A 16,222-nucleotide genomic window follows, 5' to 3' on the forward strand; every position below is an offset into this window, starting at 1 on the left:
GAGATACAAATATGTCCTTTAATGTTTTTAAGACCCTGGAATAAAGGCTAACCTTGATATTTCACCCTTAATTTGTTGAGTGAATACCTACTGAGAAAGATATAGGGGGAATACGAACATAATTTGTAACTTTAAGGACAGAGTAATTTTGGTGATGAAAGTCCATGGGAGTTTGTAGCTGTAGTAGATGAGGTCTTTGGAGTTGCAGAGTTCAATGAATAAGAAATACATCATTGGATATCTTGCCCACATGGGCAGCATAGTTAGCAAGAATGAGATGAGACTTATATTGAAAGGGAACATTGCCAGTTACATGCCACTTCACTAGTGAAATGAAGAGTGCCTAAAGTGGGAGAGAGGCTTTAGTCAGATGGCCCAAACACCCTCCACTTTGAGGGATACAGGAAAAACACTCTGTTCCAGGGAGAATCAGATTTAAGTTAAAGTCTGAAAGTAAAAGTACCACAAAGTAAGAGTAATAAGGACGCAGGGCCAAGGTAACCGTGGAACAGGGGCTTGGTGGTAAGATTAGGAAGAATGTTGTAAGATAATATGTATGTAAATTGTCTGGCAGTGTGCTATGGGCTAAATTGTGTGCCCTGAAATGTATATGTTAAAATCTTAACACTCAGTACCTCAGAATGTGACTGTTATTTGAAAATAATGTATTTAGAGAGGTAAGGTTAAATTAGGTCACTGGTGTGAGCCCTAATCCAATAGGACTAGTGTCCTTATAAGAAGAAGAGATTAGGATACACACACACAGAGGAAAGATCATGTGAAGATACATGGAAAATATAACTATTTACAAGGAGACAGGTCTTCAGAAGAAACTAACCCTACTGATGTCTTGATCTTGGACTTCTAGCCTCAACTGTGAGAAAATAGCTCCTCAGTGGTGCAGTACTTTTTATGGCAGCCCTAGAAAATGAACACACAACATAACAAATGCTTTTTGTTCATTAGATGTTTATACACATACCGTTTTACAGCAGTGACCTCTCTGCAAATCTCAATCAGCTGCATTCAAGCCTGTACATGAGAACAAGACTCACTGTGTAGCAGGAATCAACAATTGGAGAACAGTCACTGAGCATACATTTAAAAATTTGCCTCTTTTTAGTTTTCCTTTATTAAGCAAAACATATCTACTTGAAAATGGTCTGGAAAGAGTTCTCTTCTAATAACTTTGCGCTTCTCTGGATTTCTTCTGGCACCACGATTTTCTAGTTTTGCATTCATCTAACATGGTACCTCATTCATAGTAGGTACTAAATAAGTGATTAATGAATGGGTACTTGAATGAATATATGCCATGGCAATTTTCATAAACTAGAGCACAAGATAAAAGATATTAACATTTTCTCACTTATTTCCAAACTGCATATGTTTCATTGAAGCTTGTTACTTTTCACTCTTCTCTAGATTATTTGCCTTTCCCATTGTACCAGTCTTCATCATAGCAATGAGTTGGAGTTTTAATTAAATGAAAAAGAGCATACCAAGTCAAATCTTCTGCAACTAATTGCATGTGGCACACTGTTCAAAAGTGTACATAATACGTTCTGCAAATAAACATGAAAATTAATTATAAAAACAACTGCAGTCAAATTCAGTTATAGCCTACTTAAGTGATGGAATCAAAACTATAATACATATTTACAAATTAACAAAAATAAATTTATATAATAATAGCATAAAAATATTTTAGATAACATAAAGACAAGGACAATGACTACATTTGACATAAATTAAGAGAGATAACCATCCACCAAATATTTTTGTTCATTTTTCTAAAAGTAAATAATTTGCAGTTTACATTAACAATTTTCAATGGTAGTTTGGGTTAAAAAGAAGTGTTCAAACACAAACAAGGAAACAAACATACAAAAGCAACATACTGGCAAATGAGATAAATTCTATAATAATTTTTTAAATAAAATTTGCCTCCAAGAGAGCTATAGCTTTTTTTTGGTAGAGCTTCCAGTAATTTCTTGTGACCTATTCAATTTGGTCAATAAATAGAAGAATCTGCTAGAAAACTTATGTTTATGTAGTGTGCATGTATATGTATGGATTATATTTAAATTTAAACAGCATATATATAAGCTTGTGTGTGTGTGTGTATATATAGTGTGTGTGTGTGTATGTGTGTGTATGTATATATTAAGTGCAGTTCAATAGGACTTTCTATGATGAGGACTATTGAGCACTTAAAATGTGCCTAATGTAGCTGAGTAACTGAAATTTTAATTTAATTTAAATCAATCCGCCGCGGATCACGAGGTCAGGAGATCGAGACCATCCTGCCTAATACGGTGAAACCCTGTCTCTACTAAAAATACAAAAAAAATTAGCTGGGCGTGGTGGCCTGACGCCTGTAGTCCCAGCTACTTGGGAGGCTGAGGCAGGAGAATGGTGTGAACCCGGGAGCTGGAGCTTGCAGTGAGCCGAGATCACGCCACTGCACTCCAGCCTGGGTGACAGAGCGAGACTCCATCTCAAAAAAAAAAAAATCAATCAAAATTTGAATTTAAATAACAGATGGAGTTAGTGAATATCATATTGGAGAGCAAAACTGATCTATAAATTGTTATTATATATGTAACTATGTATAAAATATACATATATAATCTAAATTTATGTTGCTATTTTATATATAATGTATGGGTATATGCTTATACGTATATGTGCATATATATATGTATATTTAATGATACTAAACAATATAATCACAGGTTCATGTCGCGACAGAATAAGGCAAGTCCAGATTCAGCTGCTCACCACTCAAAAGCCAAACACAAAAAAGAATTAGTGAGAAAATAAAAGCAGTTTTATTCAGAAAGCCAGCAAACCAAGAAGATGGTGGACTAGTTTAATAATAATACCATCTTAAGTCAGAACAAATTTTAGGCTTTTTTAACGTTAAGGTCAGGGGGAAGAAGAGGGGGGTTGGGATCAAGAGGTGATTGACAACCACAGACATCTGGGCACCAGGGAGGGTCTGAGGAGGCTGGGAACATTTTTGCCCTTGGTCAGGTTACAATACTCCTGTAAGTCTTTCCCAAAACATAGTTGTTTATATACTTCTCCTTTAATCTCAGAGTTAGTTTTAAAAATTACATGATGTCTGTTTTTACATATTATCTTAGTGCTCTAAAATTATACTAGCCTACCTGCAGGAATGAGTAAAGGCCCCTTAAACAAAAATGGAATTAGTTATTTTGCTGTTTCACTGTTACAAAATGTTACAAAACTTACAATTGAAAAACTGAAATATTTAAATCTTCTATTATCAAATTTTTTTCTTTTTTTTTTCTTTTTTTTATTTTTTATTATTATACTTTAGGTTTTAGGGTACATGTGCACAATGTGCAGGTTTGTTACATATGTATCCATGTGCCATGTTGTTTTGCTGCACCCATTAACTCGTCATTTAGCATTAGGTATATCTCCTAATGCTGTCCCTCCCCCCTCCCCCAACCCCACAACAGTCCCCGGAGTGTGATGTTCCCCTTCCTGTGTCCATGAGTTCTCATTGTTCAATTCCCACCTATGAGTGAGAACATGCGGTGTTTGGTTTTTTGTCCTTGCGATAGTTTACTGAGAATGATGTTTTCCAGTTTCATCCATGTTCCTACAAAGGACATGAACTCATCATTTTTTTATGGCTTCATAGTATTCCATGGTGTATATGTGCCACATTTTCTTAATCCAGTCTATCGTTGTTGGACATTTGGGTTGGTTCCAAGTCTTTGCTATTGTGAATAGTGCCGCAATAAACATAGGTGTGCATGTGTCTTTATAGCAGCATGATTTATAGTCCTTTGGGTATATACCCAGTAATGGGATGGCTGGGTCAAATGGTATTTCTAGTTCTAGATCCCTGAGGAATCGCCACACTGACTTCCACAATGGTTGAACTAGTTTACAGTCCCACCAACAGTGTAAAAGTGTTCCTATTTCTCCACATCTTCTCCAGCACCTGTTGTTTCCTGACTTTTTCATGATGGCCATTCTAACTGGTGTGAGATGGTATCTCATTGTGGTTGTGATTTGCATTTCTCTGATGGCCAGTGATGATGAGCATTTTTTCATGTGTTTTTTGGCTGCATAAATGTCTTCTTTTGAGAAGTGTCTGTACATGTCCTTCACCCACTTTTTGATGGGGTTGTTTGTTTTTTTCTTGTAAATTTGTTTGAGCTTATTGTAGATTCTGGATATTAGCCCTCTGTCAGATGAGTAGGTTGCAAAAATTTTCTCCCATTCTGTAGGTTGCCTGTTCACTCTGATGGTAGTTTCTTTTGCTGTGCAGAAGCTCTTTAGTTTAATGAGATCCCAGTTGTCAATTCTGGCTTTTGTTGCCATTGCTTTTGGTGTTTTAGACATGAAGTCCTTGCCGGCGCCTATGTCCTGAATGGTATTGCGTAGGTTTTCTTGTAGGGTTTTAATGGTTTTAGGTCTAACATTTAAGTCTTTAATCCATCTTGAATTAATTTTTGTATAAGGTGTAAGGAAGGGATCCAGTTTCAGCTTTCTACATATGGCTAGCCAGTTTTCCCAGCACCATTTATTAAATAGGGAATCCTTTCCCCATTTCTTGTTTTTGTCAGGTTTGTCAAAGATCAGACAGTTGTAGATATGTGGCATTATTTCTGAGGGCTCTGTTCTGTTCCATTGATCTATGTCTCTGTTGTGGTACCAGTACCATGCTGTTTGGAAATCTATAGCACTAAATGCCCACAAGAGAAAGCAGGAAATATCCAAAATTGACACCCTAACATCACAATTAAAAGAACCAGAAAAGCAAGAGCAAACACATTCAAAAGCTAGCAGAAGGCTAGAAATAACTAAAATCAGAGCAGAACTGAAGGAAATAGAGACACAAAAAACCCTTCAAAAAATTAATGAATCCAGGAAATGGTTTTTTGAAAAGATCAGCAAAATTGATAGACCGCTAGCAAGACTAATAAAGAAGAAAAGAGAGAAGAATCAAATAGATGCAATAAAAAATGAAAAAGGGGATATCACCACCGATCCCACAGAAATACAATCTACCATCAGAGAATACTACAAACACCTCTATGCAAATAAACTAGAAAATCTAGAAGAAATGGATAAATTCCTCGACAAATACACCCTCCCAAGACTAAACCAGGAAGAAGTTGAATCTCTGAATAGACCAATAACAGGTTCTGAAATTGTGGCAATAATCAATAGCTTACCAACCAAAAAGAGTCCAGGACCTGATGGATTCACAGCCGAATTCTACCAGAGGTACAAGGAGGAACTGGTACCATTCCTTCTGAAAGTATTCCAATCGATAGAAAAAGAGGGAATCCTCCCTAACACATTTTATGAGGCCAGCATCGTCCTGATACCAAAGCCTGGCAGAGACATAACCAAAAAAGAGAATTTCAGACCAATATCCTTGATGAACATTGATGCAAAAATCCTCAATAAAATACTGGCAAACCGAATCCAGCAGCACATCAAAAAGCTTATCCACCATGATCAAGTGGGCCTCATCCCTGGGATGCAAGGCTGGTTCAACATACGCAAATCAATAAACGTAATCCAGCATATAAACAGAACCAAAGACAAAAACCACATGATTATCTCAATAGATGCAGAAAAGGCCTTTGACAAAATTCAACAACGCTTCATGCTAAAAACTCTCAATAAATTAGGTATTGATGGGATGTATCTCAAAATAATAAGAGCTATCTATGACAAACCCACAGCCAATATCATACTGAATGGGCAAAAACTGGAAGCATTCCCTTTGAAAACTGGCACAAGACAGGGATGCCCTCTCTCACCACTCCTATTCAACATAGTGCTAGAAGTTCTGGCCAGGGCAATCAGGCAGGAGAAGGAAATAAAGGGTATTCAATTAGGAAAAGAGGAAGTCAAATTGTCCCTGTTTGCAGATGACATGATTGTATATCTAGAAAACCCCATTGTCTCAGCCCAAAATCTCCTTAAGCTGATTAGCAACTTCAGCAAAGTCTCAGGATACAAAATCAATGTACAAAAACCACAAGCATTCTTGTACACCAATCACAGACAAACAGAGAGCCAAATCATGAGTGAACTCCCATTCACAATTGCTTCAAAGAGAATTAAATACCTAGGAATCCAACTTACAAGGGATGTGAAGGACCTCTTCAAGGAGAACTACAAACCACTGCTCAATGAAATAAAAGAGGATACAAACAAATGGAAGAACATTCCATGCTCATGGGTTGGAAGAATCAATATTGTGAAAATGGCCATACTGCCCAAGGTAATTTATAGATTCAATGCCATCCCCATCAAGCTACCAATGACTTTCTTCACAGAATTGGAAAAAACTACTTTAAAGTTCATATGGAACCAAAAAAGAGCCCACATCACCAAGTCAATCCTAAGCCAAAAGAACAAAGCTGGAGGCATCACGCTACCTGACTTCAAACTATACAAGGCCACAGTAACCAAAACAGCATGGTACTGGTATCTATTATCAAATTTGATAAGCTTAATCTCCCTAGGATTAAGTTAGTTAAACAAGTAAATAATTAGACAAAAAGCAGGTGAGTCCAAGCAAATTCTAGGTCTGCTGCTTTCTGTAGATTCTAATAAAATGAAACATCTAACAAGCCTCAATTTTGAAATCCTATATTTCTGTTTAAGATAAACACAGACACATAGAAATAAGAATTTCTACAACAAAATTAATCTTAACTTTTTAATTTCATTACTAAATATTTAGATAAAAAATATTTAACAAAATTGGTAGAATTACCAAATTTGTGTACTTATACTTCTAGAAATAACAAGTAAAAGAAATTTTTAAAGTATTTGCCTAGATGAAACCTTAAATGTGAAAGAATCTCTACCATCTGGATAACATTAAATAATTAATTTACAACTCTTGCCTCAATTTACAAGAGGCAGACAAATTTAACTTTAAAGATGATAATCAAGGTAATCAAACAGATGAATAGGTCTGCTTTGTAAAAGAAATGTGTAATACCTATGCAGTGCCTTTGCTAGTATGTTGATATAGCTTGATTAAAATTAGCCAACAACATTTCAAATGTAAAATAAACAATGCCTCTCATACAGCATTATTGTTTGCCTTGCATTTTTGTACAGTTTCCAAAGCCATATACCCAAATACAAATTTAAGAATAAGACACATAAATATAAAGCATTTTTTTCTGCAAAAAGATGATATTTAAGAAGCACAACACAACAGGATGTGAATGATGATGTAATAATTCACATCCTTTGCATGGTTAGACATAAGATCATACTGAGCTCCATTTAATGCACAAGGTGTGAATTATTACCCCATAATTCACACACAGAATAGTTTATTGTGCTTATAAACAAGTCCCTATACAAATTTTTATTAAAAAGAGCTAAATGTTCAGTTGTAGTATGTTTTTAAAAGGATATGTGAAGAAACAATGAGAATATGAATTAGAATAACATTAGATGTCTTGAATTTTAAACACAGTACTGCAACCAAAAAAATCAAAATGCATTTTTTTTTTTTGCCTTTCTTGACTGATGTTCAGACACAGCAGGTATTTTAGCAGCCAAGTCAGTTTATGCGATAGTTACCAGAGATCCCCTTAGAATCATCTCTTTTTTTCACTATTCACCTCCCCTGCTAGGTTTTTTACCATTACTTTAGAGCTATATAACCCTCTGAAGTTTCACTTATACTTTTTAAAGCCTGCTAGTTTAGTTCTTGTGCACAGGAAAACCATAAAAGCCTCCTAGCTCTCTTCTATCACGTTCTAGATAGCATGAAGCTGAAGTAGGTGTTTACCTTTGAACTTGGGATTCCTGGAAATTTTCTTGATTGTGAGCAATTAACTCCACTGAAAAACAAGCTTTCTGCAACTGATTCTCACAGCTAGCTGTTAAGAAATTTGGCTTATAGTGGGATTTAATGGATGTCTTTCGATATGGGTCTGTATTAAAAAGTGGAGCTGCATTTGGATAGTAAGCACAGGTTAAACAGAAATCGTATTGAGCAATGGCTTGGAGTAATTGCTCAGATAATTCAAGAAAACTTCCCTGAAATTTTCTTTCTTTAACTTTTATTTAAGTTCAGGGGTACATGTGCAGGATTGTTACATAGGTAAACTTGTGTCATAGGGGATTGTTATACAGATTATTTTTGTCACTCAAGTATTAAGCCAAGGACCCCGTGTTTTTCTGGATCCTCTCTCTCCTCTCACCCTCCACCCTCTGACAGGCCCCAGTGCATGTTGTTCCCTGTATGTGTCCATGTATTATCATCTCATCATTTAGCTCCCACTAATAAGTGACAGCATGTGGTATTTGGTTTTCTGTTCCTTCATTAGTTTGCTAAGGATAATGGCACCCAGCACCATCAGTGTCCCTGCAAAAGACAGGATCTTGTTATATTTTTATGGCTGCATAGTATTCCATGGTATATATGTACCACATTTCCTTCATTCAGTCTATTATTGATGGGCATTTAGGTTGATTCCGTCTTTGCTATTGTGAATAGTGCTGCAAGGAACATACAGGTGCATGTGTCTTTGTAATTAAATGATTTATATTCTTTGGGGTATATACCCAATAATGGGATTGCTGGATCAATGGTATTTCTGTCTTTAAGTCTCTGAGGAATCACCACACTGTCTTTCACAATGGTTGAACTAATTGACACTCTTACCAAAAGTGTATAAGCATTCCTGTTCCTTCACAACCTTGCCAGCAGCTGTTATTTTTTGACTTTTTATTAATAGCCATTCTGACTGGTATGAGATGATATCTAATTGTGGTTTTCATCTGCATTTCTCTAATTATAAGTGATTTTGAGCTTTTTTCCCTGTTTGTTGGCTGTATGTATGTCTTCTTTGGAGAAGTTTCTGTTCATATTCCTTGCCCACTCTTTAATTGGGTTGTTTTCTTCTTGTATATTTGTTTAAGTTCCTGTAGGTGTTGGCTATTAGACCTTTGTTGGAAGCATAGTTTGCAAAAATTTGCTCCCATTATGTAGGTTTGTCTATTCACTCTGTTGGTAGTTTCTTTTGCTGTGCAGAAGTTCTTCAGTTTAATTAGATCCCATTTGTCAATTTTTGCTTTTGATGCAATTGCTTTCAGTGTCTTCATCATGAAATCTTTGCCTGTGCCTATGTCTTGAATGATATTGCCTAGGTTGTCTACCAGTGTTTTTATAGTTTTGGGTTTTACATTTAAGCCTTTCATCCATTTTGAGTTTATTTTTGTATATGGTGTAAAGAAGGAGTTCAGTCTGAATCTTTTGCATAAGGCTAGCCAGTTATCTCAGCATCATTTATTGCATAAAGAATCCTTTCCCCATGGCTTGTTTTTGTCAGGTCTGTTGAGGATCAGATAGGCATTAGATTGCAGGTGTGTGAACTTATTTCTGGGCTATTTTGTTCCATTGGTTTATGTGCCTGTTTTTGTATCAGTACCATACTGTTTTTGTTACTGTAGCCCTGAAGTATAGTTTGAAGTCAGGTAGCATGATGCCTCCGGCTTTGTTCTTTTTATTTAAGATTGTCTTGGCTATCCAGGCTCTTTTTTGGTTTCATATGAATTTTAATATAGTTTTGTCTAGCTCCATGAAAAATGTCAATGGTAGTTTAATAGGAATAGCATTGAATCTATAAATCGCTTTGGGAAGTATGGCCGTTTTTTTGATATTTATTCTTCTTATATATGAATGTGGGATGTGTTTCCATTTGTTTATGTTATTTCTGATTTCTTTCAACAATGCTTTGTAGTACTCCTTGTAGAGATCTTTCACCCTCCCTAGTTAGCTATATTCCCAGATATTTTATTCTTTTTGTGGCAATTGTGAATGGGATTGTGCTCCTGACTTGTCTCTCAGCTTCACTGTGGTTGCTGTATAATAATGCCAGACATTTTTACACAATGATTTTATATCCTGATATTTTGCTGAAGTTGTTTATCAGCTTATGAAGCTTTTGGGCTGAGGCAATAGGATTTTCTAGATATAGGATCATGTCATCTGCAAACAGAGATAGTTTAACTTCCTCCATTCCTATTTGGATATGCTTTATTATTATTTATTTTTTTCTTGCCTGATTGCTTTGGACCAGACTTCCAATACTGTGGTTGAATAGGAGTGGTGAGAGAGGGCATCCTTGTCTTTTGCCAAGAATGTTTCCAGTTTTTGCCCATGCAGTATGATTTTGGCTGGGGATTTGTCATAGACGGCTCTTATTATTTTGAGGTATGTTCCTTCAATAGCTAGTTTATTGAGAGTTTTTAACATGAAGATGTATTGAATTTTATCAGAAGCCTTTGTGGCATCTATTGAGAGAATCGTGTGGTTTTTGTCTTTAGTTCTGCCTATGTGGTGAATCACATTTATTGATTTGTGTATGTTGAACCAACACAGCATCTTAGGGATAAAGCATATTTGATCGTGGTGAATAAACTTTTTGATGTGCTGCTGGATTTGGTTTGCCTGTATTTTGTTGAGGATTTTTGTACTGATGTTCATCAAGGATATTGGCCTGAAGTTCTCTTTTTTTTGTTGGATCTTTGTCAGATTTTGGTATCAGGATGATGCTCGCCTTGTAGAATGAGTTAGGGAGGAATTCCTCCTACTGAATTTTTTAGAATATTTTCAGGAGGAGTGGTATCAGCTCTACTTTGTACATCAGGTAGAATCCCTCTGGTCCTGGGATTTTTTTCGTTGGTTGGCTATTTATTACTTACTCAACTTCAGAGCTTGTTTTGGTCTGTTCAGTAATTTAATTTCTTCCTGGCTCAGTCTTGGGAGGGTGTCTGTGTCCAGGAATTTATGTATTTATTCTCAATTTTCTAGTTTATGTGCAGAGAGGTGTTAATAATATTCTCTGATGGCTGTTCATATTTTATTGGGTCAATGGTAATATCCCTTGTCATTTTTGGTTGTGTTTATTTGAATCTTCTCTCTTTTCTTCTTTATTAGTCTAGCTACTTGTCTGTTTTATTAATTTTTTTCTAAAAATCACCTTCTGAATTTGTTGATCTTTTGAAGGGTTTTTGTGTCTCTATCTTCTTCAGTTCAGCTCGGATTTTGGTTATTTGTTGTCTTCTGCTAGCTTAGGGGTTTGCTTCTGGTTCTCAAGTTCCTTTAGTTGTGATTTTAGGTTGTTAAGTTGAGATCTTTCTTTTTAATGTGGCCGTTTAGTGCTATAAACTTCCTTCCTATAACTGCGTTGGCTGTGTTCCAGAGATTCTGGTATGTTGTATCTTTTTTTCTGATTAATTTCAAAGAACTTCTTGATTTCCGCCTTAATTTCATTATTTACCCAAAAGTCATTCAAGAGCAGGTTATTCAATTTTCATGCTTTATTAGCATGTGTAATATTTTGGAACAACTCCAAAAATGCTCCTTTTGTGTGGGGTGTTTTATTTTTTGCATTTTTATTATGACAAAATATACATGACATAAAATATAGCATTTAAAAATTACTAAATATATATTTAAATGGCATTAAGTACATTCACAGTGTTGTGCAACCATCACCATTATATATTTCCAGAACTTTTACATCATCCCAAACAGAAACTCTGTACCCTTTAAACAATAACTGCCCATTCCTCCTTCCCCAAGTCCTTGGTAACCGCTATTTCACTTTCTGTCCCTATTAATCCTTTTGTTTTTTTAATGGTTTGTGAGACTATACAATTCAGTGTGAGCATTGGAGAAAAAAAATATTCATTAGTCTTCCTGACTATCGATAGCTAAGGCCTAAACTACTCTTTAAAGAATATTGATTGAAATTGTTAATATTGATATGTATTTGTAAAATATAAACTTAATGAGATATTAATAGCTCCAAGTAATTGCTACTTTGTTAGTTTTACTAGGAATATTTTTCTACTATTGGTGGGCAATATTATAACAAAAATTGGATGAAGTATACACTATAGATTTCAACTATTTGAGGGATTGCTATGAAAATTTTTCACACTAGGGAACTAGACTAATATTGAGGGGACTATGATTTGAATAGGAATACTTAATACAAAGTTTAACTCTCCTTTGTTACCTGAAATCAATGTGATTCTTTTGAGAGTTATTTTGCTACGGTCTTACAGATTTTTTAAAATGACAGACCCATTTGGGTATATTCATTTTTTTTTTTTTTAAGAGAGAGAGGGACTTGCTCTGTTACCCAGGCTAGAGTGTAGTGGCATGATCATAGCTCACTGTAACCAGCTCCTGAATTTGTGATCTTTTGAAGGGTCTTTGTGTCTCTATCTTCTTCAGTTCAGCTCTGATTTTGGTTATTTGTTGTCTTCTGCTAGCTTAGGGATTTGTTTGCTCTTGGTTCTCAAGTTCTTTTAGTTGTGATTTAGGCTCAAGCACCCTCCCACCTTTGCTTCCCAAAGCACTGAGATTGCAAGTGTGAGCCAATGTGCTCAGCTTCCATTTGGACATATTTCTAATAGCCATATCATTTATATAAGTTTATATATCAGATGGACTCTTCCTATTTTCATATTGGTACCACTCAACTAACATTTTTAAATGATGTTTGCAGTCATTAAATGCTATCCAGAATTTTCTCAAAATGTGAGAAAATGAGTTTCCAATTTTTGTTAGGTTTTTATATGTTACTATTACTTCAGTCAATGAAAGTCTACTTTGTATTTTTTCTGAGTTTTCTAATATTCTATGGTATTGAAAACAATCACAGTATTACAAATTTAAAGAATTTCTTCTGCATGAATACGTCTGCCAGTAAAGCTATCTATAAAATTATCACTTCTGCTATTGCATTCTTTAGCTTCAGGATTTCTATTGGGTTCTTTTTATGGTTTCCATTTTTTTATTAAACTTATTTTGCCCATGCATTGTTTTCCTAATTTTATTTAGTTGTTTATCTGTTTTGAGCATCTTATTCAGCTTCTTTAAGATGATTATTTTATTTTTTGACAATTCATAGATCTGTAGTTCTATAGAGATCTAGTGGAAGTGGGCTGCTAGGATTTTATTGCTTTCCTTTGGTTGTATGACAGTTGCCTGATTTTTTATGATCTGCATAGGCTTGCATTTGTGTCTGTGCATTTGAAGGAGCAAACACCTCTTCCAGTCTTTACAGACTGGTTTTGGTAGGTAAAGATCTTTTAGGTCCATAGGCTGTTGGGATTACCTCCAGAATAGGGGTCTTATGGGATTGGAGCCAGGTCACATGGCTACTGCTGAGTCTGCAGTGAGGTCCACAGGCCTGTTACCAGGGGTTTGAGGTGGGGTGGATCCTGCCTGGTGCCTGGTTGTACTAGATTAGGCTTCTTGGTACATCACTTCAAATATAAATTAGGTTTCATAAATACTAGCTAAAAGCACAAAATTATTGTGCTATGTGATCAGATGAGAAAATTCATATTTTTTAAAGTCCTTTTAAGATAACATTTCTATATCTTGATAAAATATATTAATAGGGTTGCAATTCTGACTCCAGTTAAAACATTTTTCAGCCTCAATGTCTGCTTAGTAAAACAGGAATTCATAAGCATACTCTGAGGATATATGAATTAATTTATGTCAAGTCCTTGGAACATTATATAGCACATAGGAGGTATATATATTTTCTAACAGCCATATAACTTTTCTAACTTGATTTTTAAGGTGTATAACTTTGATTATTTTTATCTTTATATTAATATCATCCTACTAAAATATTTTAAAATTAAATATGTAGTCACTATTAAATATCAAGTATTATCTCAAAATATGAAAAAATGGTTTCAAGTTTTTATTAGGATTTCATGGATATTTTTATTTTAATCAATTAAAACATTTATATTTGTTTTGTTCTCTATATAAATATTATCTATCACCATCATCATCATTGTAGACTCTTCTAATTTGGTTATCTATTATATATTATTACAATTAAGTTATTGAATTTTCCCTTTAGTTTTCTTTTCAAGTTTAAGACAATAGCCTTTTAAACCAAAATATATTTGAATATTTGCCTTGGGAAAACTGTACTTTACCCTGATGTTTGGCTGTTTATAGGTTTGGATGAGGCTGATGTTAGGTTACACACAATTAGATTTAATACAAAAATATTCATTTACTGAGTAATACTTATTGATATAAAAAAAGTCACTAACTTCCCTGTTGCCTTTTTAAAAATGTGCTGGCATTAATCTGTGTAGCTGTTCTCTTCTGTACCTAGATCTTTCTGAACATTAAATCTTAGATGTTCCACAAGCAACTTAACCTCAAAAACTACAAAAATTACATACTGTATATCATCCCTTCTCCTCCAGACCTAAAAACCTGCCATTCTGTTTTATTCTTAACTAAACTAGAAGTAGATCTAAGTCTGTTACATATCCCACATTCTGTGGAAATCATCACTATCTCCTATCCATTTAGGCATGATGTTCCCATTTCCACCTCTGAAATACCCCTAGTCACTCTCCATAATGCCATCCTGGATATGCTTTGGTTATATTTTCAATAATTCCTATTAGACAACATTTTCTTAATTATTTTCCCATTTTCCAGAGTATATATTCCTACTTTTTCAGAAAACTGAGTTTATTATGCCTTATTCACCTTTACCCATATTTTGTAATACAAAGTCAGCTAGGAATTGTGCTAAGTGCCAACTAAATGATTATTAACATTGAATATGATATTCTCATGATATTTACTTTTTGAAATAGGAATGAATAATTTCCAATGAATATATGTTTTAATTAAAACTAGTCAAATTTAGATTGGAATCTTTTGAAAGCAAGGCAAGTCTAATTCAACATGCAGTCCATTTTCCCCCAGTAATATCCATCCTTAAAAATAAGTGAGTCATGGTTATTGCTTCTATCTATTAAGTATATATTTAGTAAAACATTATAGTATCTAGTAAAGTTTTATAGCATCCTTCCATGTGCAAAATTTTTACTCACAAACCTCTAGGCCTTAAAAATTAAGACAAAATCTCTGAAATGACTAATTATTAGTTCTCAAGCAACTGGACAAAAGTAAATAATTCATGAAGTTAGAAACCTGAAAAGATGTTCATTTGAGCCTAGTTATTTTAGAAGTGTTTGTGTAAATTCCATTACTTATTTTTAACTATATGTTTCAGGAGAAATAGATGTTTTTTCTTTTAATTATTTGAAAGCTGTGGTCAAACTGAAACTTTTGCAAGTTCTTTTTCTTTGATCTATGTTAAAAAAATGTTGAGGATAGGGATACGTACTTCTTTGAAATCTTCCAGAGAACCTATTTGATGGTGAAAATTATTAAAAACAAAACATTATTGGTCAAAATCACGATACTATGCTTCATATAGAAACATTTAAATACAACCTAGTGAGTTCCCAGCTATAAATTAAATACAAAACACATGGTAGGTTACTTTGTAAGAATATCTAACATGTCATAGAATTCTATTATTTTACACTAATTATACGTACTTTGAAAATTGATATCAAAAGTCCATTTAAAACCAGAATATTTCTGTCTCTCAAATTGTTTAATAAAGCATTGAAAATGAGTTCTTCTAATTTTTTAAAAAAGATTAATTAAAATATAATAAGGAAATTAAATGGAGCTTATTTTCCCAATTAAAACAATGCAATTGAAAACAATGATTTTCTCATTTATAATCTTATGCAATATAGGCAAGAACAATGTTTTGTAGTAGAAGTTATTAGAAAATTTGTCCTGGTTAAATGGAGATGTCTTCCTATAATATATTAAAACCATTTTAAAACACTATATTGCCAGACTGATTCTAAATTACATATAGCAAAATCAATATATTGAATAATTCATGAAAGACTTAACTAATATTTTATTTTACACAATTATGGTATATTAACATTGGAATATTAGCACCAACAAAGCTAAAATTTTACTATGAATCAATGCTTTATTTTATATTGCATTTTTCTAAATTAACGTATATTTCTCATTCACTGCTTTGTCTGTTGCCTAAGAAGTTCATATGAGACATTCAGCTTAAAAAATCGTAGTGTGAATGTGCTAGCTTGAAGTTTCCTTTTCCTTGTTTTCTCTGAACATGTATACCATATTTTAGATAGGAAAATTCTTAAATTTTATTATTGGATAAGTCTCTTTTAACACATTTAAAGTAATCTGTCAGTAAGTTACTATAAAAATAAATGTAAAGAAGAATAAATAGTCTCTAGCAAAGTGTTTATGCGCTTATCTATTTTT

General features: G+C 34.0%; 1 pseudogene; it reads right to left on the reverse strand.

Annotated features, from left to right (window-relative positions):
* LOC100590180 overlaps positions 1-16,222 on the reverse strand; it is a 123,150-nt pseudogene that overhangs the window by 24,923 nt on the left and 82,005 nt on the right.

Source organism: Nomascus leucogenys, chromosome 7b (genome assembly GCF_006542625.1).
Source record: "Nomascus leucogenys isolate Asia chromosome 7b, Asia_NLE_v1, whole genome shotgun sequence".
Classification (NCBI taxonomy): domain Eukaryota; kingdom Metazoa; phylum Chordata; class Mammalia; order Primates; family Hylobatidae; genus Nomascus; species Nomascus leucogenys.